This window comes from Gallus gallus, chromosome 3, assembly GCF_016699485.2.
Source record: "Gallus gallus isolate bGalGal1 chromosome 3, bGalGal1.mat.broiler.GRCg7b, whole genome shotgun sequence".
NCBI lineage: Eukaryota > Metazoa > Chordata > Aves > Galliformes > Phasianidae > Gallus > Gallus gallus.
Window position 1 is genome coordinate 42,772,267 of NC_052534.1, and position 24,341 is coordinate 42,796,607.

At 38.5% G+C, this 24,341-nt stretch overlaps 1 protein-coding gene and 1 non-coding gene across 2 annotated transcripts in view; both read left to right on the top strand.

The window, feature by feature from the left end:
* PDE10A (phosphodiesterase 10A) overlaps nt 1-24,341 on the top strand; it is a 348,909-nt gene that overhangs the window by 93,208 nt on the left and 231,360 nt on the right. The window lies entirely within an intron of this gene.
* On the top strand, nt 1,311-1,371 carry MIR12261 (microRNA mir-12261). The gene has a single exon (NR_162026.1). It is a non-coding gene; the product is annotated as a microRNA mir-12261 (primary transcript).

Below are 24,341 nucleotides of genomic sequence, written 5' to 3' on the forward strand. Positions count from 1 at the left end.
TGTTTATCCATTCTGCGTTAGGACAGATAGCTGAAGTAAAAGCTGGAGGAGGAGGAGGCAACCAGCGTAGTACATTATGTTTGTTCTGCAACACATTAACATGCTCACTAAGCAAACAAGGAGAAACAGACTAAGTGATTCAGTCACTAGAGTAATTTTGTCATAGGGTTTGGTGACATACTCCCAGATATGCTACAAGGTTATGGTGAGGAGTCAGAACACATTAAATACTGTATTTGTGCGGATTTCTGAACTGCGCTGCCTTTTCTATACCTTGGCCCGTGGAGAATCACTCAGATTAGTAACACTGAACCGCTTAAATCGCTGTCTTAAATGAAGAATGTTGATGGCTCAGTCTCCATTTCCTCCATTCCTTGCTGTCTTTGTTTCCACTGCTGGTGGCTTGGACAGCAGCCTTTTCTGCCACCATGAGCCCCAGCGCTGTGTAGCAAGAGAAACACGTCAAGGGCCTTCCATCTGAGGAGCAGATGCAACAAGTATTCACCCCACTCCCTTCCTTTTTTAGTGTTTTTTTGTACTCTACATTTTTTTTAGAGTTTATTTCATTAACTGTTCATGCTGGGAAAGAAAAAAGCAAAACAAAAACCTATTGTTTTATACACCCATTAGAAAAAGAGAGAAAAGAAAATTAGCACTACAAATGATCTTCAAAATCGTAATCTTTAATCTGAATCAATCTCTTAAAAGTTTAATTATAAAATCCAAAAGAAAGAACTGAAGCTCGTTACAACTCAAATAACTCACAACTCACTTCTTTAAGATATCACTGCCATTTGATTCTCCTCAACTAAACCTTAGTAACAGAGTTCTTTCTCTGATTTGTCTACTTTTCCAACAAATTATATATATATATATTTAAGTTTTAATTGAAAACAATTTTATCTGTGTTCAGTACTCATGCACTTGTCATCTTTTGGAAGAAGTTTTCCTCCAGGTTGAGCAGTGTCTCTTTTGTCCACCCCGGTCTCTGGGGAGAATAATTTTTTCTCTGCTTTCAGGTAATGCCCTGGTGCTGCACTGTTTCTCTTCTGTGCATGCATTTTTTGTTCAATACAAGCAAGCAAAGGGGAAAAAACCAAAAAAACTAAAACAACAACAAACCTTTTGATGGTGAAAGCATGGCTTAAATGTGAATATTCAGGAGTAAATAGCCTTGCAGTTCTAATTCTGCCACCTTGTCCATGTGCTTGGCAATAAACTTCATATGCCTGTCTATCCAAGCTACTTTCCTTGCCCACCCCTCGCAGGACCCCTGTCCTGCCCTGTCCATCTCCATACATGCTGCTCTGCCTCCGCAGGAGCCCTTTGCAGATGCTGGCATACAGCAGCCCTGCAGAGCCCTGGGAGAGAGAGCAGGCAATGACCAGCTGCGTCCAGGAGGCACAGAAAGAAGCTGAACGGCAGGAGGATGCTACGTTTGGCAGTGGGAAAGCTTTTTAGGGTTGTTTTTTTTTTGCTTGTTTGGTTTTTTTCTGTTTGTTGTTAAATCTGACAAGGTAAACTGAAACAATCATCCTTCTGAGGAGAAATACAGTTCTTATTTTTCACTTACTGTGGGCTATGCCTATTTTTCCCTGTTACTGATTGGGAATGACGCAGAGAAACATGCTTAGTCAGAGGGAATGTCTAGAGATCTTACTAAAGACTAAGCTTAATGTGGTCAACAGATGGTGATTTACTACGCATCCTAATTTCATTCAGAAAGGATCAATATTCATAGTGACTACAAGTGACTGTGGGCCTAACAAGAGTTCCCTGCTAGATTCACATTTCTGAAGCAAGTCCTGTTGGAGCTTTTTCTTCTAGAAGAAGTGTTGCCTTTTTCAAATAATGGAAAATAAAAAGCATGGTTAAGATAAATAAACTTCAAAATTTTTATTTAAGTAATGTCTCAGATGCTCATTAAGATTAAACAAGAGTATTAGGCTAATCTCAGCCTTTGGAACTTGTCTGTGACCACAGTATGTTTTCTAAGGTTTTGGATTTATTAACATTCAGCTTGTGAGATACAAAAAAGGAATGAATTATTCTGTTAATTCTTTTTTCCAATAGCAAATATTTCCATGCTCTGTCACCTTATTTATGGAACCACTTGTTCCCTTACATTTTCAACACTCCAATATATTTAAAATATATTTTAGAAAATCTTTATTCTTCAGTCTTATTACTCCTAGCTTCATTATTCCCCTACGCACCTCAAATACCATCATTACATTCCTTTGATTTTTCTTTTTAGAAGTAACAATGCCATAGCTTTATGCTCCCTGTAATTTTTAGTGCTCCATTTTAACTCGCAATTAACTTAACCAGCTTGTCACTCAGACTTACTGGTTTTGAAATTCTGTACTTTGCATAATGGTACACACTCCCCCCGAGCCACCCTCATCCTGTCTTTAAAGTTTAGCCAAATTTCAATAACTTATCAGCATATCACTAATAAGCTTTGCGAGTTTGTTTCACTTGTATTTCTCAGTTTATTTTATTCATGTTTCTAGCTTAACTCCTTCCAAGTGTTGGAACTAAGAATCACGTGAAATAGCAAAGTCCAATTCTCAAGCAGTCGCTGACTCTTGATCTCTGCTATGCAAAACGTTTCTAAAGTTCTCCTTTGCTTTATGTTGTCTCTAGCTCAGACTACTGTGAAAGCAGAGCTTCTACAGGACTTGAAGTGTGAAGTTTGAATACTTTGTTCTCCTGAGGTAAATTTTGGTTATCTAGTTGTGTTATTTCTAACCTCACAACAGTTAACTGCTGAGGCTGCTTCCTTCCTTCAAGCACTCTGTTAAACGCTTCCCCTGGAGAAATTTAGAGTCTGAACTGCAACAGCATGAGTCCCTTCTGAATGTGGCTGTAAAAGTCAAAAACTACTGAAGTTTAAGTCACTGGCCCCAAATGTGCTGCTCTTCTCCCTTCTGGCAAGTTCCAAAACCAGTTTAGTTTCTGTTAAACAAGATAGATTTGGAGGTTATTTGCCAGTTGGGTCTATGCAGAATCAGCCTGAACTGCTTCACACATTCTCTCCTTTAGCTTATAAGTTTCCTCTCTCTTCAACTTGCTGCTTAATAAATATTTTAAAGAGCTAATCATCTGTTCTGTTTCTTTCTTGCAGAGCTAAATAAGCCTAATTCTCTTTACCCTCCTGTTGCAAGATAGTAAGCTTCCCAGTCCTAATTTTCATAGCATCATTCTCCTGTTTAACTGTTTCTTTTTTGTGTGCAAGTAGCAAGAACTGCACACAGAACTTTAGATGAGAAATACATGTGTCAGATATCTCATCCGACACACTGTTAAGTCACATTTGCCTTTTTCATGGTTGCTTGATCCACTGTGGCTCAGTGTCATCACTTAATCGATCCTGCGATTACACCCTGCTCAGCCCCTACTGATCTATACTATAAACTTAATTTTTTTATTAAGTTTGTCACTTTATGATCTTATTATCATATTTCAGCTTCTTTCTAGACCCTCTAGTTTTTCTGGAATGATGCTTCAATCACAGTGGTATTGGTGAGAGTCAGGGCATGACCTTTACAGCAGATTTTGTCATCTCATACCTATTTTTTTTGTTCCAAAGTTGTTATAAAACATGTTGGTCTCAAGATTAAGTCTGAAGATACTCCATTAAACCTTCTCTGACTTGGAGTACAACTTTCATAGTACCCCATTTTTGCTGTTTTCTTGCATATAATACTTTTCCCTGAGTCCCCATTTTAGCAATTTTTCCTCATGGCGCATCACCAAATGCTTTATTAAAATCGATGTAGGTAAGGTCTACCATGTTTTATTTCTTCAGAAAATTATCTATCCTCTGAAAGAGTAGGCTCTTCTTGCACTACCTGTCTTTGATAATTAGTAATAGTAACTGTATTGTTAAGGGAAGGGCGTTATCTGTAATGCCTCTTGAACTCTAACAGGCACAGGGCATCAACTGCCTCACTAGGAAACCTGTTCCAGTGTTTCACAAGTGTACAACCATCTCTCTCTCTTCAAATGGAATTGTAGAGGAAATAAAAAAATAAAAATACTATTAAAAATTTGTCATCTTGGATTTGCAATTTCCTGTGTCAGGTGTTTTAGTGTTCTAGGGTGGAAGATTCTCCAGCCCTTACAAAAGTGAAGCAAGCATGCTTAGGTTTCTTTCCATCTCAGAGGTGGCATTTTCTGTTTTCCATTCCCTTAATTTCTATACGTAACAGCAGTGTTCATTTTAGAACCAAATTGCATTTAAGCTTCTAGTTTGTCTGTAAAATCACACAGACTATATTTCTTCCTATTTTAAGTAAGGGCAGACATTATTTCCTGATGGATAAAAAATGAAATATATACTTTATCACCCTGACTGATAATAACTGTGGAATAATCTATGCTAGACTTGGTGATATTTCCTATGGAATATGGTAGTAAACATAATATATATATATTATTTTTCTTATTGGTCCTTTTGGAGAAACTGAGGGACTCAACATAATGTTGTTTAACTTTTGCTCAAGAGCGTATTCAAGTTTTTGCCACTGATTCACTGCTGTTAGTGTGAACATTAAAGGGTGATTACTTTTATGTATTTATAGATAGGAAAGTAAAAACCTTAAAGAAAGCTGACGCCATTCATTTGGGAAGTAGCAGAATTGTTTCTCATTCATTTACCTTCTCATTGTGAACTGTATTCAGACCTTTCCTGATGAATGTTTTGTCTGTTCCTCTCTGGTGTAAGATTTACCGATGATACATAGTTGATGGACATGATTCTGGATCAAAAGATCCACATAATTCCTTTGGCCAGATTCTGCAATGGTCTTTGAGTATCATCTCTTGGATTTTGATGGGACTAAGTATTCAGTGAGAGCACAGAGCTGTTGTGTTCGGGGCTATCTGTATTGCTAAACAGGCTATCACTTCTGCCAGTGCTAGACAGAATTTTTCAGAATGTGTGTTTTCACTTCCAGATATGAATTACAGTTATCAGCTTAGCTCTGCTATGCAAAGCTTTCCCCTTTGCTGCGTAATTTTAACTTTCACCACAGCTGTTAAGACCCTCTGTGATAATAAATATATATGGCTCTGTTATAATGGAGGAAAGGCTGCTTTCACTGAGCCACCTTTTGCAAGTTAGCTTTTTCTTTTTTTTCTTTAATTTGGTAATCTGCTCCTTTTGCTGTGATAGTGTTGGACTCTTATAGAACTTCTCTGTGTTAACGTGCTCTATGTGGCCTGTGGTGAGTGTCATACTCATGTGCAAAAGCAGCTGTCATAAGAGCCAAGAATACACGTGAATCTTATGTGGATGTAACTTTCCTGGCTGACTTCTCAATGTGCCTTGGAACTCCCATCATTTCTGAAAAGGCCTCTCCTTTGATACTGATTACACTCATGTAAATAAGGTTAATGACTCAGTTTCAGTGGTAATTTTTCAATACGTACATACTTACATTAAGCACACAAATGACTGCAGCCCAATCCAGCTTTATTTAACATTTAGGGACTGAAATGTGTTTTACTGTCACTTTCTCTTTGCCTAATGCAGTAATTGTTCAATTAAGTCATTTTTAAAATATGCAATGACCACATTTGAGTTCAAATATCAGTTTTGTCAGACTTCAAATCCCTAACAAAGGGAAGCAACATACTCTCTGTGGGTGGGAAGCTAGTACCTAAAGTAGTTCTGCGAGTTCAAGGAATTGAGCAAGGTGAAAGCACGTAATTCTCAAAGTGCTCTGATATGGGAATTTCTGAGGAAGACTGCTTCTGTGAGGAAGCTACTTCTTGACTTGCTGCGAGTACAAGGTCATGTATTTCCTAATTTTTTTTCCTACATATACATATAAATAGCTTGAGAAATTATACATTTTACTTCTGTGATATTTGTCTATTGATTCCTATATCTCTCCTGTAAAGTTAATTAATGTGTTGAAGAGAATCTCATGTTTTTGAGGGATATACTTGCGAAGCAGGCTAATGACCTCTTACCCATTTGCCATCATCCAAAAGCTTTTATCTATGGAGAGGAATCTACAAATTTATCTAGGAGCAACGCAGCGTATTTGATGATACTGTTTCAAGTTTTGAGTCATAAGGGCATCACTGAACCAGACTTTCTGTTTTCTTTTTCTTTACAACTACAATAACTAGAAATTATTGTTATTTTATGATTCTTCAGATTCTTACACAATCACCTGACTCATTGGATTCTGTGAGCTGATGCTTGAAGATAAAGTTATTGTGACAGCTAGAATAAAAATACAGCACCGTGTATCAGTAGGTTGAGAGAAAAGATTTAAAACTTATTCCTAATAAGATGTTAAAGGTAGATGTACAGCTATTGTCCTCAGCAAAGAAAAATGACATTCCAGTTGTAGTGCTTTTAGATTGTTATCTTCTTTTAATCTATTTTGGCTTATAACTTTTCTTTGGCCGTCAGATGAGAATTAAATAAAAGAGAAATTACTTTAAAATGTTTAAGGCTTTCTTTGGTGTGTGTGTGTGTTTCTGTAGCATGATTGCATTTTCGAAGGGCTGTGTACAGCCCTGCATAGTGACTTTAGAGTCCTTGACACTGGGCTTGCTCCCTACCCTTGCTTTGCTGGGCCTCTAGCACCTTCCCCTTGCAATCCCATGAACACAATTCCTGTCCCTCTGAGGCCTTGAAGTGATGAATTCTCCTCCTGTTGCTTGACTATTCTCTTTCCTTTTTTCTGTAATTTAGAGGTGCCAGAGGCCTGTGTTTAGAGGACTTAGAAGGTCTATGTTATTTCTAACATCAGTGAGCTTAATGGACAAAGAGTGCATCAGGATCAAATTTCCCACAACTGAGAGCAGGTTAGTCGGGTCCAGGCACTGCTCTGATGGTGCCACAAGCAAACCTGTGCTCCCATGAGACTGAGCCTTCTTGGCATGGTGATAAATTTATGGGGTATCCTGTTACAGAAAGGCACATCACAAAGAGAGGAAAGGTACCTGCAGAGGAAAAGTTTACAGGGGACAGTGGAGGTAGCAGCGTTACATGCCAGCCTGAGGAGGTGCTCAGTAATGTCCATAATGAAATGGCCTTAAGTTGCCATTTCCAAGTTTAGGTTGGATATCAGGAAAAACTTCTGTACAGAAAGGGTTGTTAAGCACTGGAATAGGCTCCTCAGGGAGGTGGTTGAGTCACCATCCCTGGATGTGTTTAAAAACCATTTGGATGTGGTGCTCAGGGACATGATTTAGTGGAAGGTTGTTAGAATTAGGGTAGTATGGTTAGGTTGCAATTGGACTTGATGATCTTTAAGGTCTTTTCCAACCTGAGCAATTCTATAATTCTATGAATTTAGACTATAAGTTGCTCCTTAACATGAAAGTTGTTGAATTCCCTGAAAGAATAGTGAAGGGAGGGGGTGGGGTGGGGATTTCAGAGTTCAGAGTATGCTTGGAGTTTCCTCATTTCTAGTGCGCTGGAATGGCAAGGAAAACCTGCATTTCACCTCCAAACATGTATTAAAATTATCCTGGTTTGTAGAAAAGAGTCCAGAATTGATAAGGTTCATTTATCTAGAAACAAAAAGCCTGTTTGCCTTTTTTTTTTTTTTTTTTTTTTTTTGAGTCTAGATACATTTTCCCTGTCTTGCGTGTTTCTATTTTAGAAGCTACAGGTCACCACCAGAAATTATTCTTCACTAGTTCAGTGGTGCTTGTAAGAAACAACTTAACTGTTGAGTGTCCTCTCTTATAACTGTTTTATCTCTGATATAGAGCAGCTCCCGTAGGAGATGCCTTTGGACCTTATTTCTTGTTTATGTCCATTTTGAGTACTGATTTTGCATCACAGTTTAACTACATAAAAATGAGAATGTCTGTGACCACATAAACATCATTTGGCAACCTTCATCTAACTCCACAGATTATAAATATCTAATGAAGAGGTATATATTTTATAAAAATTCCAGATGCTGCTAATTTTTCTCTGCTCTTGCTTATACCACATTAACAAAAAATTGTCTCCTGTGTTTGCAAAATGATTACTTATCGTGGCACTTCAGTTTATTTTTTCTGAGATATGTCATCTGTTGTATACTAATCTGCTTTCATCAAAGTTAAGGATGCTATGCATATCTATGCAAAATAAAGGATTGGTTCTAAACAGTGTATTTTGAAGTTAGAGTAAAGGAAATGAACTTGAACCTGCAAGGTGACAGCATGCAGGACTTGTCATAGCATTACGCCTTTCTGAAAACCTATAAATAAGGTAAAAAGCTAAAAAAATTCCATTCTGTTTGAGACTGAAAGAAAGCAAATAGGTATTTCTGTATTTCTGTATTTTTTTTTCTACAGATATAGCAGCATTTACAGGACCAATTTCAGCGTGTAGAGGGTCACCATTAAATTATTTAAAACATTTGGAAACAGTTTAGAAAAAAATACTTTAAAAAGGGCCTACTATTTTTGTGGGTATTCTATTACAAAAATTGAACTATTTAAAACAAATATTTATAATGTGCTGCATGACTGTAACAGATCATTACTACTTTGTTTTAAATTCTTCAATCTTTTCAAAGCTAGATGTTTATTTAAGTAGTCCACTGTTGATGTATTTGATATAGGGATATATTCCATTCTTTAGAGTTTGCTGTCGTAAATTCAAAAAGACTTTTTATTCTCTTGCTTTTGTTCTCTGCAATGCTTGTTACTGTGAAAGGAGAGAGAGAGAATTTCAGATGGAAGCATTACTTAAAATGTGAATTACATAAATGATGATGCTTTCCAACCATGGTTCCGTCTGCCACGGATATTGGTAGCAAAACTTCCTGTGGCTTTAGAAGCATGTGTAAATTGTTGGCGTATGCAATTACGTTGATTCTGTAGTCTCTTAAAAAATCAAGTCATATTTATGTGTGCAAAAGAAAAAAATGTTGATGGAGACAAGTCACTTTCCTGTCATGTTCTAATACAGTTTATGCACCTTTCATGAAACCTGTTTTATCTTCTTCCTGAGTCATGACTTTGCCAAAAGTGTAATACTAGTGTATAAACTTCAGCCTTTTTGTTGTTTTGCTTCCTAACACTGTCTCTCTTTCTCCGTCCATTCTTCAGTCTGTAGACAGAATCTGTAAAGCTGACTATGTAAAAAGGCCTGTTGAGAAACTGTCTACTTCTGCTTTCATACAGCTAATTCAGATTTCAAAGAATTTAATTTGTCCCTCTTGACAAATGACTATGAAAATCTATGCCCAAAATTAAGTGAGAGAAGTGTTACTGAGATGTGGAGAGCAGATTTATTGTATTAATTGTATATTAGGCTATACAATCTGTTTCTGGAAAACAAAATGAGAAAAATGAATGGTAGCAAGAGAAAAATCAGTTTAGAATTGCAGAATCACAGAATGGTTTGTATTGGAAGGGACCTCAAAGGTCATCTATTCCCAACCCCAGCTGCTGTGGGGAGGGTTGCCGCCTGTTTGTTTAGGTTGCCCAGGCCTGATCTGATGTGGCCTTGAACACCACCAGGGATGAGGCATGCCTCTTTTGATGCAGCCCAGGATACAGTTGACCTTCTAGGCTGAAAGCACCCACTGCTGGCTCATGTCTAGCTTTTCATCCACCAGAACCCCCAGGTCCTTCTTCACAGAGCTGCTCTCAATGAGTTGTTCTCCCAGAATGTACTCATATCTGAGATTTCCCTGATCCAAGCGCAGCAACCTTGAACTTGGCCTTGTTGTGAACCTTATTTGGCTTACATGGGCCTACTTTTAGGGCTTGTCCAGGTTCCTTTGGATGGTATCACTTTCTTCTGTTGTATCAGCTGCACTATTCAGCTTGGTGTTGTCTGAAATCTTGCTGAGAATGTACTTGATCTCTCTGTCACTGATAAAGATTTTAAGGAGAACCAGTCCCAAGATGGACCCCTGGGAGGAGTCTCCACTTGTGCTCTATTTCCACCTGGTTATAGAGCTCTTGACCACAGACATAGCTATCTAGCCAATTCTCGATCCCCCATTCTAGTTGCCTATGTATTTAAAAGTGACAAACATTTCAGCAATATATATTATAGTGGAAAAAGAAAACAAAACTACTGTGTAAGTTAGCAGCAGAAGAATTTCCTGCTGCTTTTCACACATTGACCTCCTTTCTCTCACTTTCCAATATTCACATCTGTGAAATGAACTTGCTTTCTTCCAAGTTCTTGTCCTTAGACAACTTGAAAATTGGGGTCAAATTCTAAACTCAATAACTTTCACTGGACAGGAAGAAAGGAGATTAGAAAACGATCAGGACTAAAAGAGAATTTTCTTTCTATCTCTTAGTCTAAGGGAAGACTCAAATTTTCTCTTTTTGGAGTTTAAAATGTCATATCTCCTATTTGTCAAGAGTACTGTAAAGAGATTACAAGAGGGAGATCTAGACTAGAGAGTATGCAGTCCCCCCTCTTGTTGCTGTACTAGTTAGACTGTGGGTGTCCCAGCTCCCACGTGTGAGTGCTGTGGTCCATTTCCTGGGGTATATTTAGTGTATTAGAACAGCTCTAGCAGGAGAGATTATGGAGAGTTCCTTGCATATTACATGTCTAAATACTTGGACATTTTTCTTAAAGAGAAAATAAATGTATTCAAATTACCTTGGGCACTAAAAACAATTTAATGTGGATTGAAGGGCAGTGTGTGTGTGCGCGCGTGTGTGTGTACGTGCACATGCACATGCATGCTGACCAGACTTTGCTGGGTTAGAAACAAGGTAAAGAGACTGATGACTTCTTGCAAGCTGTGAGTCTGGCCTCGTCTTCTTTCGCTCTTGTTACTGTTCAAAACAAAATACATTGAGTTCTGGTGTAAGTGGCATATTACTTGTTGCAATAAAAAGAGGAAAGACTGGAAGTGAGGAGGGTTTATACTACTGGACACTTTCTTGTCTTCTTTCTCTTACTTATCCCTGTTCCAAAAAAAAATATATATGTATATATATATATATATATATATATATATATATACATAGAGAAGTTAATCCAAGCTCAGGAGATTTTACTATTATTTAACAGCTGAAATGAGGAAAAATATACATTCATGTAGCTTTACTTATCATTCATTTAATTTAATGAGCACAGGAATTCTTTTCAAACGTTAAGTTTTTAGTTGCAACATCATGAAAAAAAGTGCAACCAGACAATTAAAGTGACTTGGGATTATTGATTGCTGACCTAAACTACAGGAAGAAAGCAAAGACTGCTATTCAAAGAGATCATCTAAGGATTTTAAGAGATTAGTTTTTTATTTTTTTTATAAGCATGTAAAATTATTAGTTTTTATGTGCTTAAAGGAGCACTATGATGCACATATTTTTTAAGGTTGATGGTGCAAGATAGATTTTCCAAGCCATTAGAAATTAGTTAGGTTTTCAACAGGAGTCTCGAAGTCACTACAGAAATAGGGGTAATAAAGTATAAACATTTTCTTTTAAATGTTGTATTGATGTAAATATAGCTCGTTTTTAAGTGAAATTGTGGAATTGAGAAGACTAATTTTCCCAGGAGTTAATTACAACCACATTTCTTTCAGGTATGTTTCTTTAAGTCAAGATGGGAAAAAAAACATAATATGTTCGCCATGTTGTTTCATAATGGCCTTGGAAGTTTTGTTCTTTGTATGCTCTATATGAATCGAATCTGTGTTGTGTTTTACGAATAAGTATGAAGGCGTATCTCTTTTCACAAGTGACTTGCAGTCCAGGGTCCTGACCTGGCAGTAATACTTGCGTGTGATTCCTAGTGTGATCCAAGACGTAAGGCCAAAAGGGACATTAGATCTCCTCGTGGGATTCATTCTGCAGTACAGGCAGTTTCGCATTACCCGTTTCAACAGTCTTGTACCGAGAAACATTTGTTTGGCTAAGCAGATTGTCCAGGGAAGCATCCAGACATGATTTGAGGATCTCAAGGGGTGGAGAGTCTGCTGCTTCTCTTGGTAGCTAGTTCCATTGATTAATCACCTACTCTGTTTAGAGTTTGCACCCTATTTTCAACATGCATCTGGCTTCAGCTTTCAGGCCCAGGGCTGGTCCTCTGGTGCTCAGGCTGTTGTGATTTCAGGCCTGCTGTAACTCAGAGCATTATGGAACCTCTCAGTGGTTCTGGTGAAACATGCAAAATCAGTTGGTGTGCTCTACTTATCCCTGTGCATGCCTTGGGATAGAGCAATAGTTGCTGTTCTTCAGGGCAGAAGCTAAAGGTGTTCCCTGCGGTAGGTTAGAAGGATGTGCATTTTTTCCTATTCCCTATTTGCTGTATATTTTTTCAAAGTTGTAAACAACGTTGAATGATTTTATTATGAAAAAGAAAAAATTTCAGGAAGCTTATCTGTAATTTGTAATAATTAAAAAAATTGCATTTTATTTCTGGAAAGATGGTTAAGGGGAAACATGTTTCATGTTTTTACAGTGAAGTATTTCTTGCATATGCTTGGTGTAATAAGAATTTGACCCAAATGTGTCTCAATGTTCCTGTTTGTATGTTAGAAAACCAGTACAGCATGCCCTCAGCTGGTCTGTACTGGATGTATAATTTCTTGCAGATATTTTGACTCACCTCAAATTTCATTCTTTGTTTGCTTTCTTGATGCACATGTAGATTTTTAATTTTATATCAGCATCATACTGTTTGTTGTTGATTGCTGTCCTGTATTTTCTAAATATTTTAGGTGTCAGGAAGGCATTTATTGGGTCTGCTGGTTTTCTTGTACCCATTCCATGTCAGAATATTCTTTAAAATTAAAGTCTGAGGGGCTTTGGACTCTTGAGTTATAACAAATTAGTTTCATTTTAAAAGGTTTTCTTATAGCCTGTTCATTTATTTTCAACTTCAGAATATTAATCTGTCAGGGACAGAGCCACCTCTGATTTGTGCTGAAGGCAGGCATGACTGAAACTACATCACTCTCCATGAGGTATGTATTTATTCCATGCACAGACCTGCTCGTGGTAGCACAGATCTGCCTAAACCTTCTGGGAAATCTGTATTTGTCTAGACTTCCACTGTATGAGGGGATAATACTTTTTTTTTTCTTGCTAACGCCTAATAGCATGTGTGCAACTCAAGTGAAACAGACACTCTGTATAAGTGTATACGTCACTATATAATGCTGAATAAGTCATCTGTGACTCTACTATTGTATTACTGTATTTATATTCATGTGTGTTTCTTTTAAGAAAACTTGTTAAGCAGTATACCTTGTGATCAACATTTGTGCTATTTATGCATGGTCCATGATTTTTTCATGATGCTCAGTAATATCTGAGCCATGGCACTGCAAATGCTTAGCAGAGGTGTTGATAGTCAGGGGGCAGAACTTTGTGAGACAGCTACCTGTGTCCACAGTTTTCCATAACCTTGCAGTAGTTGACTTATGGAGTCCATGCTGACTATATAAAATAGCCTCATTATGCCACCCAAGTCAAGATATTCCCATACCCAGTCTGAAGCGGTGTCAAGTGAGAGAGGCCAGAAGAATGACATTCAGTAGGAGAAGTGGTCCACAAGAGTTTTTGGGGATGCAGGTTCCAGAGCTTGCTTAGTTGTCTCCTGTGACAATTTGTTTCCTCTACAGCTCCTGGCCTTGTGTTAGAGGAGCCAAAAGAGGCATGTGATGAAGTGGAACTTCTGACTGCCCTAAGCCTGGGTGCCATCCTAAGACCAGACCTTTTAGTATTCAGTCCATTGATATTTTCATTTCTTCTGCAGTTAATCTGTCAAGGATAGGGAACATCAGTGAGTTGCTTTTAGCTGCATTTTGCTACCCACTGTAGTATGTGCGTACTAGGAATTAAGGATTAGTAGTTGTTATGTAATTAATTTATAATTATGAAGGATCTGTGGGAAATAGAATTCCTTTACAAGAGCAATGATCTAATCTTAAATCTTGATGTTCATAATTGATGCAGAGTTGTAATGCGGCTACCTGACATACACTGGTCTGGTGTGGGAGCATACAGTATGGTCAAAGTCACTGATCAGCCTGTGACTTTCTATTCAGAAGACATATTATACCCAGAAAGGAACAGGGAGTGAAGAGTTCCTTCTGTCAATGTCTAACTTGCATATTGTTGACCAGGTCACCCGAGTTCATGTTTACTGACGTGTTTGCACTAACAGAGCATACTTAATGTTCAAGAATGTGATGCACAGTTCTTAAGCAATCTGGCAAGCTGAAGTTTTCAGATAGGCGGATTTTGTTCTGAGGGAAGGATCATGTGAAAATTAGGCTTGCGCTTTATGAAGTGGGACATCAAATCCAAGGTATGCGGAACAGTTATTAAAATACAGCATTCACATGATATTCTCATATTTAAACTCTGGTACCAGGCTGTCTTTCTGTGCTATGAACTGCACTGAATACAATCCAAATGACAGTTTGTATTTCAAAGAAGGTACACTGAGGCACTTACTAGTAATTTGCTCTTAACTCCGTTGTGATGGTGGCCTACGTGTAAAGGGTGGTGTTATTAATCAATCATTTGTAACAAAATCATGGATGTAGGCTGTGCCACATTAAAACTTATACAACAAAGATGTTTAAGATAATTCACTGGAGAAAATACGGAAAGTCTTAAAGAAAGTACTTAAAAAAACAAAGAACTGCATGTGATATGAAATGAGACAGCTTGTCAATGCATTTAACATACTGCTTACAGCTGGCATTTCAGATGAGATGAAATACTGGAAAGTATGGTACACGTCAAGCCAGCTTGCGAGTGAAATAAATGCTTTAATAAATATTTGGTTTTTGCCCTTTCTGAAAGGCAATCTCATTGGCTTGATTGCTTTGTTTTGTTTTGTTTTCTTTTTAACTTCTTCACCTTCTCCCCTAGTCACTGGTAGCTGAAAGCAAGTAATGATCAAAGGTCCTCTGTTTTCAGTACTGTGTGATTAGTATCCAGCATCAGAACAACATAATTCTCTCTGAAATAGTCTGTTGGCTTGTACTTTAGAAGCACTTACTTTTCTGTTAAAAAGAAAACTTGAACACCCTGCCTGTATATCTGCATTAGGACTTAGGAGTGCATAAGGAGGGTGGAGTTGGCTCTTCAAGTTGGTGGCATGAAATGTAGGAAAATGGAGTCCTGAAGTGCAAGTCTGAAATTTGTCACTTCTATTCATTTTCATACTTTTTTAAATGGAGGAATATTACAACTTTTTGGTGGTGTTGCTCTCATATTTATAGATAACTGAGTTTCTCTCGGAACAGAACATTATACAGCACTGTATAGCTTTCCTTGCATATTCTTTTCAATGTCACACCCTTACTTCTAATGTTGTTGTTAGCTGAAGAATTGTTTAAGCTGCTCAAATAATGTGGTAAGAGTTAAGCTCCATCATAAAACAGCACGTAAGAGCAGCAGCTGCTTGTCCCATCTCAAAGCACAGGCAGGCAATGGCCGCCTAGTTTCTTGCTGCAGAGAATGCATGGCTGAATTTGTAGCTGAGATGTGGGCTGGCAGGAGGAGCAGAACTGCAGAAACTGGATGCAGTTTTTAAACCTTGATCTCTTACTTAGGCGCTGTGGTGAAATGTCTATGGAAAGATTATGAGGATTCCTTCCAGTGCAGCAAGAAATCATCTCCTGTTTGGTTGATGTACCTTGTTCATGGAAAGCCAGAGTTAGGAATTATGGGAATTGCACTTGCTTTCTGGGATTGCATCCTGGTGGCCTGCTTCCTGACAATTCTTCCCATGAGGAATTCAATCTGCAGTGCCCAGCTTGGCTACTAGGACAGGCTGCACAGGCTGCCAGTGGCAAGACTGGTTGTTGACTGCTAGTGGGATAGCTGATCCTTGTCAGGGCCACATCCTGCTGTCATTTTGACATGAAAAGGTGTAAGATGGCATGTCTATAGATCAGATACCTACAGTACTTAACAACCAATGAAGCTGTTTTTGAAAAAAGTTCTTCCTGATAAAGAACAGGATGGCTACAGATAATCACAGGCTTTCCAGAACGTATTTTCTACCCTTGAAGAAATTTCTCATCCAACCTTGCTAGATAGCACTCTCTTTCTGTTAGGGAAATAGTTTCTGAAAGCAGGGAGCTTAAACTGGAGGTGAAGTAAGAGGAAGATCTGTGCCAAAGACAACAAACAAAGAAGGCGTTCCTGTTTGAGGTACAGGCCAGAAGGTCATATGGATTATCTGAGACATGCCAGAACTCTGTCTTGGGAGTCGTTACGTATTTCAGAGAGCATGCTCTGCTCTTGCATTCACAGAGACACATGAGTGATTATACTGCCCACTTGCTTCGTTGTATTGGAACTAAGATGAGGAGAATCTGCTGAAACTCCTTCTTTTTCAGGGGTAACTGAACCACGCACTTTAGACACATGTCGATAAATGAGTTTTGCCTGAATTTGAGATTATGGTTAGTATTGAATCTTTCAGGCCATCACTGATATTGTAATTTCAGTTACTTTTTAAGATAAAAAGAGCAAGGAACTCACTGTGTCAGTTTGTCTTACCATAACTTGACTATAAAGACAATTTCCTATTACTGTTCACTTACCAGATCTGTGTGTCAAGCAGTGTGAGCTCATGTCTCTCCAGTTCTGTAGGTACCATTCAGGGAGCTATCTTGCCTGTTGTTGCTGACCAATTGACCCAGATTTTGAGTGTTTCATATAGCACTGTAAGCTATGAGAATGCTTTGAAGCCGAAGCTATCCAGGTCAAGACCATTTGCCTGAGAAATTGATGCTTGAGCCTTTCTCTTTATAATATACAAATATATTCTATGTATTTGGAAGAAAAAAAAGTGTTTTGAAAGAAGATTGTCTCCCACACCTGCTGTTAATTACCAATTATCTAGGCAAAGAACACCCTTCCATGGTGAAAAGTGACTCACCACAGTTAATGAGTCTTGTCATTCTTTTCCCTAGTTGATGGTCTAGCAAAGGCTTTTCATAGCTGCTCCCTATATTGTCCAGAGCTCCCTTCTAACTTAAGTGGCATTTGCAGGTGAGTACTCAAGGAAGAACATGTTCCACCCTGAGATAAGTGTCTTTTGGTTTGTACTAATCACATGTTCTTAAATCCAGAGATGCTTCTCTTTTCTTTCTCTTGAAAGGGCTATGAAATATTTTGGATTATGTGAATCTCAGGGCATCTCTGCTTTTCTGAGTATACCATTCTTCACACCAAGTGTCACTTGGTACTGTGAGGATAGGTTCTGGAAGTGTGAGCTTACAGTTTGCTTCATGCTGCTTACCAGATCAGCTAATACTGCATTGTATTGCTGGGGTTTAAGCTGTCAGAAGTGCAGATTTTAGGAGCTTTTACTAATTGGGAAAGGTAAGAAAAAAGTTGGGGTAAGATTGTTTAATTTCCATTTTTTCATAAAATGATCTGGTTAATGGATCCCACATGCTTCATTGTGAGGTTTTGAGTCTTGCATGTATTTTTGTGAAGGTTTAACTATGATAATTCAGTCTTCCTCCAGTCAGGAAGCAGAGTTCACACATACAGAAATAAAACACTGGCCTTCTTTCAAATAATTATGAGAACATGGCTTCATTTGACAGCGATGGGGACACAGACTCTGAAACAGACGTTGTTTCTAGCCTGTTTTCCTATATTTGTCGGTTGATAAACAGCAAGAGGAGAACATGAAATTGCACCAAAGCAACAAAAATTAACCCATGAGAATGGTTTTGTCTGAAATGGGAATAAGTAGTGTTTGAAAGTAATTTAAACAGTTTTAAGGTTTGAATTTGAAAAAGAATATGTTTTGTGAACAGAATAATGAAGGAAGAGCCTTTGGAAAACCAAATACCTTCAAGGCAGCCTTTCCTTCCCATTTACAGCTTAATTTAGGGGTAGTTTAAAAGAAAGCATTTGTTGTGTTCGCACTTGAAAAAGGTTTGAGTGTGCCTCCACTGGATGTCAGTAAAAGTCAAGGAACAGAAAACAAATGAAGTATTGCAAAAATGTTTATCTCATTCACATTAAAACATCAATTGTGTGTTATCCACAAATCTGCAGGCAGCTGAATGACATTGTACCAGGTACTCAAATTATGGGGAACTGTACACCTTGCCTTGTCTTTTCAGTGGCATGGAAACCTTTGCTAAGAAAAAGTCTCAAAGGCTTTCATAGTATAGCCAAAATTGAATCATAAAAGTCATGCAACTGTGTTCTTCTTCACCTTAAATACTCAGTTTGTTTGATGCTGACTGACTTCTTCCAAGCAAGCCAGAAGAAATAGCTGACCTGCTGTTCATCGTTGTACTCTGTACTTCAGCAATATGTACTTTGTACTTCCTTTACCCAGAGATGCTTAGAAGTCTCAAAGCTGGTTTTTCTGCAAAGACGTTGTCAGACATAATGTAAATTAAGTAGCTAATGAAGAAGGTTAGAAGAAGGACATCTGCTTTGTTGAAAATATTATTTCACTTCAAAGAAGTGAAACATTCTCATTTTAGGATTTGAAGATGTCCCAGCCCAAGAACTCCAAACTGTGGGCTTTGTTGTCCATGATGGCAGTGTTCATTTAGCTTGGCATGAAAGGAAGCTGTGACCCACACAGATTTAGTTTGAAAAAGCTGTCCCTGCTAGATGCCACATGCATTCAAGCCAAGTGATTTTATTTTTAAAAATAGCTCCTAGTCCAAGCATGTTAACAGTCTGAAGTTATTTTCAAGGAAAGTCCTAGGACAGATGAACTGAATCTGGTGCTGGATTTTTCATCTGTTCTGCCTCTTGCAGTGTATGGGGTCTCCCAGTGCTGCTCACATGAAGGCTTTCAGAAAAATGACTTTGAAAACTGTTGCATCTGGGTGAAAGGAACTCTCACCTTGTGATGTTCCATTTTAGGGTCCTATTGGTTTCTTAAATCTCTCACAAATGAATAAAACGTGCTGCTGCTTCAACCTATGGGTTACATTTGTAGGAGAATATTTAGACGGTAAGGATGAGTATTAGCTTTCTGGATTCTTGTCTGAATTTCTGGTAGTCTTAAGTGTGGTGTGGGTGGCTGAATCAGTAGGTGCAGCAGTTCGTAAAAGGAGTGAAAGAACTTTTTGAAAGTCTTAAATTCAACTCTTGATGAGGATGACATACTCCCAGAAGCTGATTAAATTGTCAGTGATTCATGTGATGACTTAAAGCTCTTTGTGTTTTACAGTAACTTTGCTAAGGAAATTCAGTGTCATAAAATTTCCTTTTTCTTTCTTCTTCTTTTTTTTTTTGGGGGGGGGGGGGGTGTAGAATTTTTAGTTTAGAAAAGATTAAAAACTTTCAACAAGCTTTCCCCATTGGAGAATGACACAAAGGCAATTTTTTGAGAAGCCTGATGTTATCACACTGTTTATAGATGTCTTTCTGTCTCTCCCCTTATCCTCAAGTAGCTTCTCTATTTGTTTTTCCAAATACATTTTTGGAGGGCTAAAAGATACAGAAAAAAAATCATGAAAAAGGAGAAAAAAAAAGATAGCTTTGTATAAAAGGGAGTGTCAAAAGCACAATTCCATCTCAAAGGCAGTTAAAATTTTGCCTTTTCTGTCTTCTCAGCGGTAGTGGTCCTCTTGTGAGCAGCGTATAGATGGTTCCAGATGACCTGTCAAGGTTTATGCTGTCACTTGGCGAGCCTTACGTCGGTGGATGGGGGGAAGAGGTAGAGAAGGAAAATGACTTGGCATATGAGAGATGTGACTGAGAAGGGAAGAACGAGGAACCGTAGAACAGAAATCTGTAGCAAACCATGCTGCGTTAGTTCTTCTATTTGTAAAAATGCTTTTTGGGGGTTATATGAAGATTGGGCAGGAGCTGCTAGAGGCCATGCAGTCCATTTCTCGAAATGCTGGGGATCATTGAGTACAATGATTTGTGATGGAGGTTTGTCTTCAGTGCCTTCTGTGACAAACAGCCCATTAACTCTGCAGGCAATCTACTCTCATGTTTCTATAGCATCAGCTTTGGAGCTTTTCCTAATATTGAAACAAAATCTTTCCTACTGGAATTCGAGCTTCTTACTGCTTAGCCCGTCCATTTGTAATATGGAGAGCTCTTTTTAGGCATGTAGAAAGCTGATTCAAACTCTTGTTGTGTCCCCTCTGTCTTGTCTTCAGAAATAATCTTTGCGTTTACCTCGGTAGGAGCTTTACTGACTTTTCTTCTGAGGAGGTTCTTATCAAACCTTTTGTTTGAATGAAAAGTATTTTTTTCTGACTCGCTTGCAGGAAGATGATTTTTTCTTTTGTAATGGTTGAGAAAAATATTATAATTACTTATGATTTGTTGAGATTGAACATTTTAGTATTTCTGTGCAACTGAATCTTACTGACTGGTACTAGATGTATGAGTTAAAGAGCACAATAAAGTCTTTAAACACTACTAATATACGAGGGCTGCTCCGAAACGAATGCCTCCTACATTATGTTAGCCCATGATGTCAGAGGTGGATCTTGGTGAATACAGCAGCAGAGGTTGAACATTCCCACCATTATCCCGCTACATGTTATTACTGTGTGACAGATGGCAGCGGAGGGGCAGTCTGACAGAATGGTGTCAGACACGTAAGTGTGGATGAAGAAAATGGGAGGAATTGAATTCCTCCATACGGAAAAAGTGGCACCCATTGACATTCATCGACACTTGCTGAATGTTTATGGAGATGAAACACTGGATGTGAGCACAGTAAGGTGGTGGGTGGTGCATCTCAGCAGTGGTGACAGTGGCAGTGGGTCACCTGTACTTGAGTACTTAAATGTACAGGACATGATACATGGCCAATTTATAGTTCCGAGTTCACCTGAAAAATGCAGTTGCCAGATGAGATACTGGATGTTTCATGCTGCTTTAGCATTTTTTATATGTAATAATAGTAACTCAGTCTATGACCTAGTAACTTTGTTTCTGATGTGTCATGGACAGAATGTGAAGTTCTGTCCAGAAAGCTCTCCTTTATCCACTCTTCAAAGCTTGCCTTTTTTTAATGCAAAGCACAGGCTGAAAATCTGGGGGGAAAATAATAATAATAATAATAATAATAATAATAATAATAATAAAAGGCTATAACAGCTGCATACTTACCACAGGGCCTTTCAAACACTGGTGGCTTCAAGGGCAAGGTCTCAGCTAATTCAGTGCTGCAGTTTTCAGTTGACTTCTGTGTTTCTGACATCAGCATTGTGAACTGCCAGAGTGACTCGTGACATGATCTTTGTTACACCTCTATGATACCATGTTTGAGATGGAGTGTCATAGAAGATTGTGGTTAATGGATAAGGGACTCAGAGGTCTGGTAAAAAAATGTCTATAATCAGCACTCTCTGTTATTTGTTTTTGTGTTGTTGATGTTCATACAGTGCCAAAGTGCTTATTAAAAAGAGTACAAAATAAGTAAAGGCAGAATCTTGGCTGTGAAGGGCCTTAAAGTAAGATGCAAACAGTTGGAAGAGGCAAGGAGGTTTAATAAGGGAGAATGAAACATGAAGCATGCTGTGGTTTTGGAGGATACGTATATTCCTTTATGGTTTTAGTGTAGCCAGCCCTAGCTGACATGCACGGCTATACAGTCTGGAATGTGTTAAACATCTCTAAAGGGATTTAGAGGGCAAGTTAGGTTTAGTTGTTGGTGCAGTGTTACCTGTACTGGTGAGTTAATAGCACAATCGTGTAAACATTCAGCACATTACAGCGAGGGATTAGTTATTTTAAATACAATATGAGAGTGAATTCATGCCCATGCTGAGCTGCTTTAAATATTTACTCTGTTTATCAAATTTCCAAGCATAATCAAAGTATTAAGAGATACTCAAATGGAGGTTCCTGGCATGCACAGATATTAGAGTGTTTTCTTGAGTCTTCTAGTATTTCCTATATTCCAAACCATCTGTCCTTTTATGAAAAAACTCTAAGTCTTAAAATTGCTAATTATTGTAACTAATGCTTAATTGCTGATGTTTTGGGGGTTTTTTTGTTTGGTTTTTTTTTTTGACCTTTGCTTTTCATAACAAGCGTTCTCTGTAGTCTCCATTTGTTTCAGGGTAATGAGATTCAGAAAGGGCTAAATGCAGGTGCAGTTCTTATTTTCTCCAATGGAAATGTCATCCTCCTAACACTGAATTTGATTTTGTCTGATGATGACTGCATTCTGGCAGCACCATGCAGGTGTGTCAGGCACTTCTGTGTTATGTTCTCTGAATGCGTGTAATAAAAAGATGCTCCTTGTTCATTATTGCTTAGGATTTAAGTTTTAAAGAACTTGAAAAACGAGATTCTCTTGACTAGCTACAAGAGTGGTGTTTTCTTACCTCCCCTCTCCCCCCAGAATTCCCAGAAAGCATGTCAACAGTGTAATCTTTGAATTAATAGGAGGGGAAGATAATAGAGAAATTATTGTGAAGGCTGGTAATTGATTTGAGATGGCATTCATATCTGGGAAGCCTTTTGTTTGGATGTTGTTTTGGAATGGTGAGATTTTGAACTTATAATGGAAATAAGATGGATAAAGTATGAGCTATGATGGACATTGAATGAAGGGCATCATTATGAAAAGAACAGGAAGAAAGGAGACTTCTGAAGCTTTTGTTTGTTGTGGGAACCTTAATGAGAGAACATGGCTAACAGAAGCAAGGCCTCAAAATCTTCAGTCACAGGCACGAGTATAAAACCCTGCAATAAACAGTTCTTGCTGAACAGAGCAGAGAAGTAGGAGCTTGGAAAGCTTAGAAGCTGGGCAATGCCAGTTGACAGCAGGCATTAGTCATGTATATCAGCAGCAATAAGGGAGATGGATAAGAAGCTGCTCCATAAAGGGAGCAGGTTCATTGCTGAAGGAACTGTGATACTTTTTTTCTCTATTTCTTTAGCTTTGGGGTGTGGGAATTTTCCAACACAGAGTTTGCAGGAACTAAGAGCAACTGCTTTCAGTCCGCACCCAGAGTAAATGAAGAATAGCAATGAAATGGATGACTCAGAGACATGACTGACTCTAAATCCAGCAGCTGATTGGATGGAATGTGTTCTTGAGTCCTAGACATCTGTATCAGACTTCTGAGCCTGTTTTGGTGCTTGCTCTTCCAAGTATCTGGTCGCTGAATATTTTCCAATCCATATTTGGAAATAATTGATTCATTCATAAGGATAATATTTGTGCTGTTCAGGAAATGCAGTAGTTCGCTCACACAGACCTAATTCAAGGGATGCTGTACAACTAGCCATTATTTTAATTTCTAAAATAGTATCAAATCATTTTCTGAGAACTCTGTATGAAAGCACAGATGATACGAGCTGACTATGAGTAACTCACGTAAAGCAGAGAAAATGCTGGGTTTTATTTTAAAATATTGATGTTTCATCAGTAACTCCTGTCTTGAACTTTAAAACATTGCTAAGAGATATTTCCTTTTAATGATAAGATGGGATCTCACACATTATGTGAGTTGGAATTCTTCCTAGACAAACTTCTGAATGAGCAGCTGGCCACCATATAGTCTGCTCTTTGCTTACTTTACAAAAATATTCATTTTGCAGCTGTCTTTCTTGTGGGACTCAAAAATACTGCGTGTGCAAGTGGAATCGCACTACTTCAGTGGTGCCATCAGAGGAATTACAGCTTTGAGTGTTGGTAATTGGAATATTATGTGTAGTCTTATAGATCCCTGATGTAGTTTGTGTTGGACTTGTCAGAGCTAAGGAATAGGCTATAGGGAAGCCAGATGGCTGCATTTTTGGGTACCACAGACTGGGCATGTGCTTTTAACTTAGGTAGCTACACAGCTGTAGTAGAGTGGTTCTCTCCCAGGTGATGGTGAATCATAGAATGTCAAGGTTGGAAAGGACCTATAAGATCATCTAGTCCAACTGTCCTCCCATTACTGTTCCTACCACAAGCCACTAAACTGTATCTTGTAGCTTCTCATCCAGACACCTCTTGAACACTGCCAGGGATGGCGACGCCACCACCTCCCTGGGCAGGCCATTCCAGCCTGACCACTCTCTGGGAGAAAAAGTTTTTCCTTATGTCTAATCTAAATCTCCTCTGGCACAACTTGAGGCCATTTCCTTGGGTTCTGTTCGTTGCCTGGGAGAAGAGGCCAAACCCCTCCTCACCACAACCTCCCTTCAGGAAGTTGTAGAGTGCAGTGAGGTCTCCCCTGAGTCTCCTCAAGACTAAACAATCCCAGCTCCCTCAGCCGCTCCTCATAAGACTTGTGTTCCAGACCCCTCACCAGTTTTGTTGCCCTTCTCTGTATATGTTCCAGGGCCTCAATGTCTTTCTTGCAGTGAGGGGCCCAAGATGAAATGCTGCAACTACCTGCCTGAAATTCCACATTTTTAAAAACCATTAAGTTCACTTTTGTTTCTTAACAATTTTT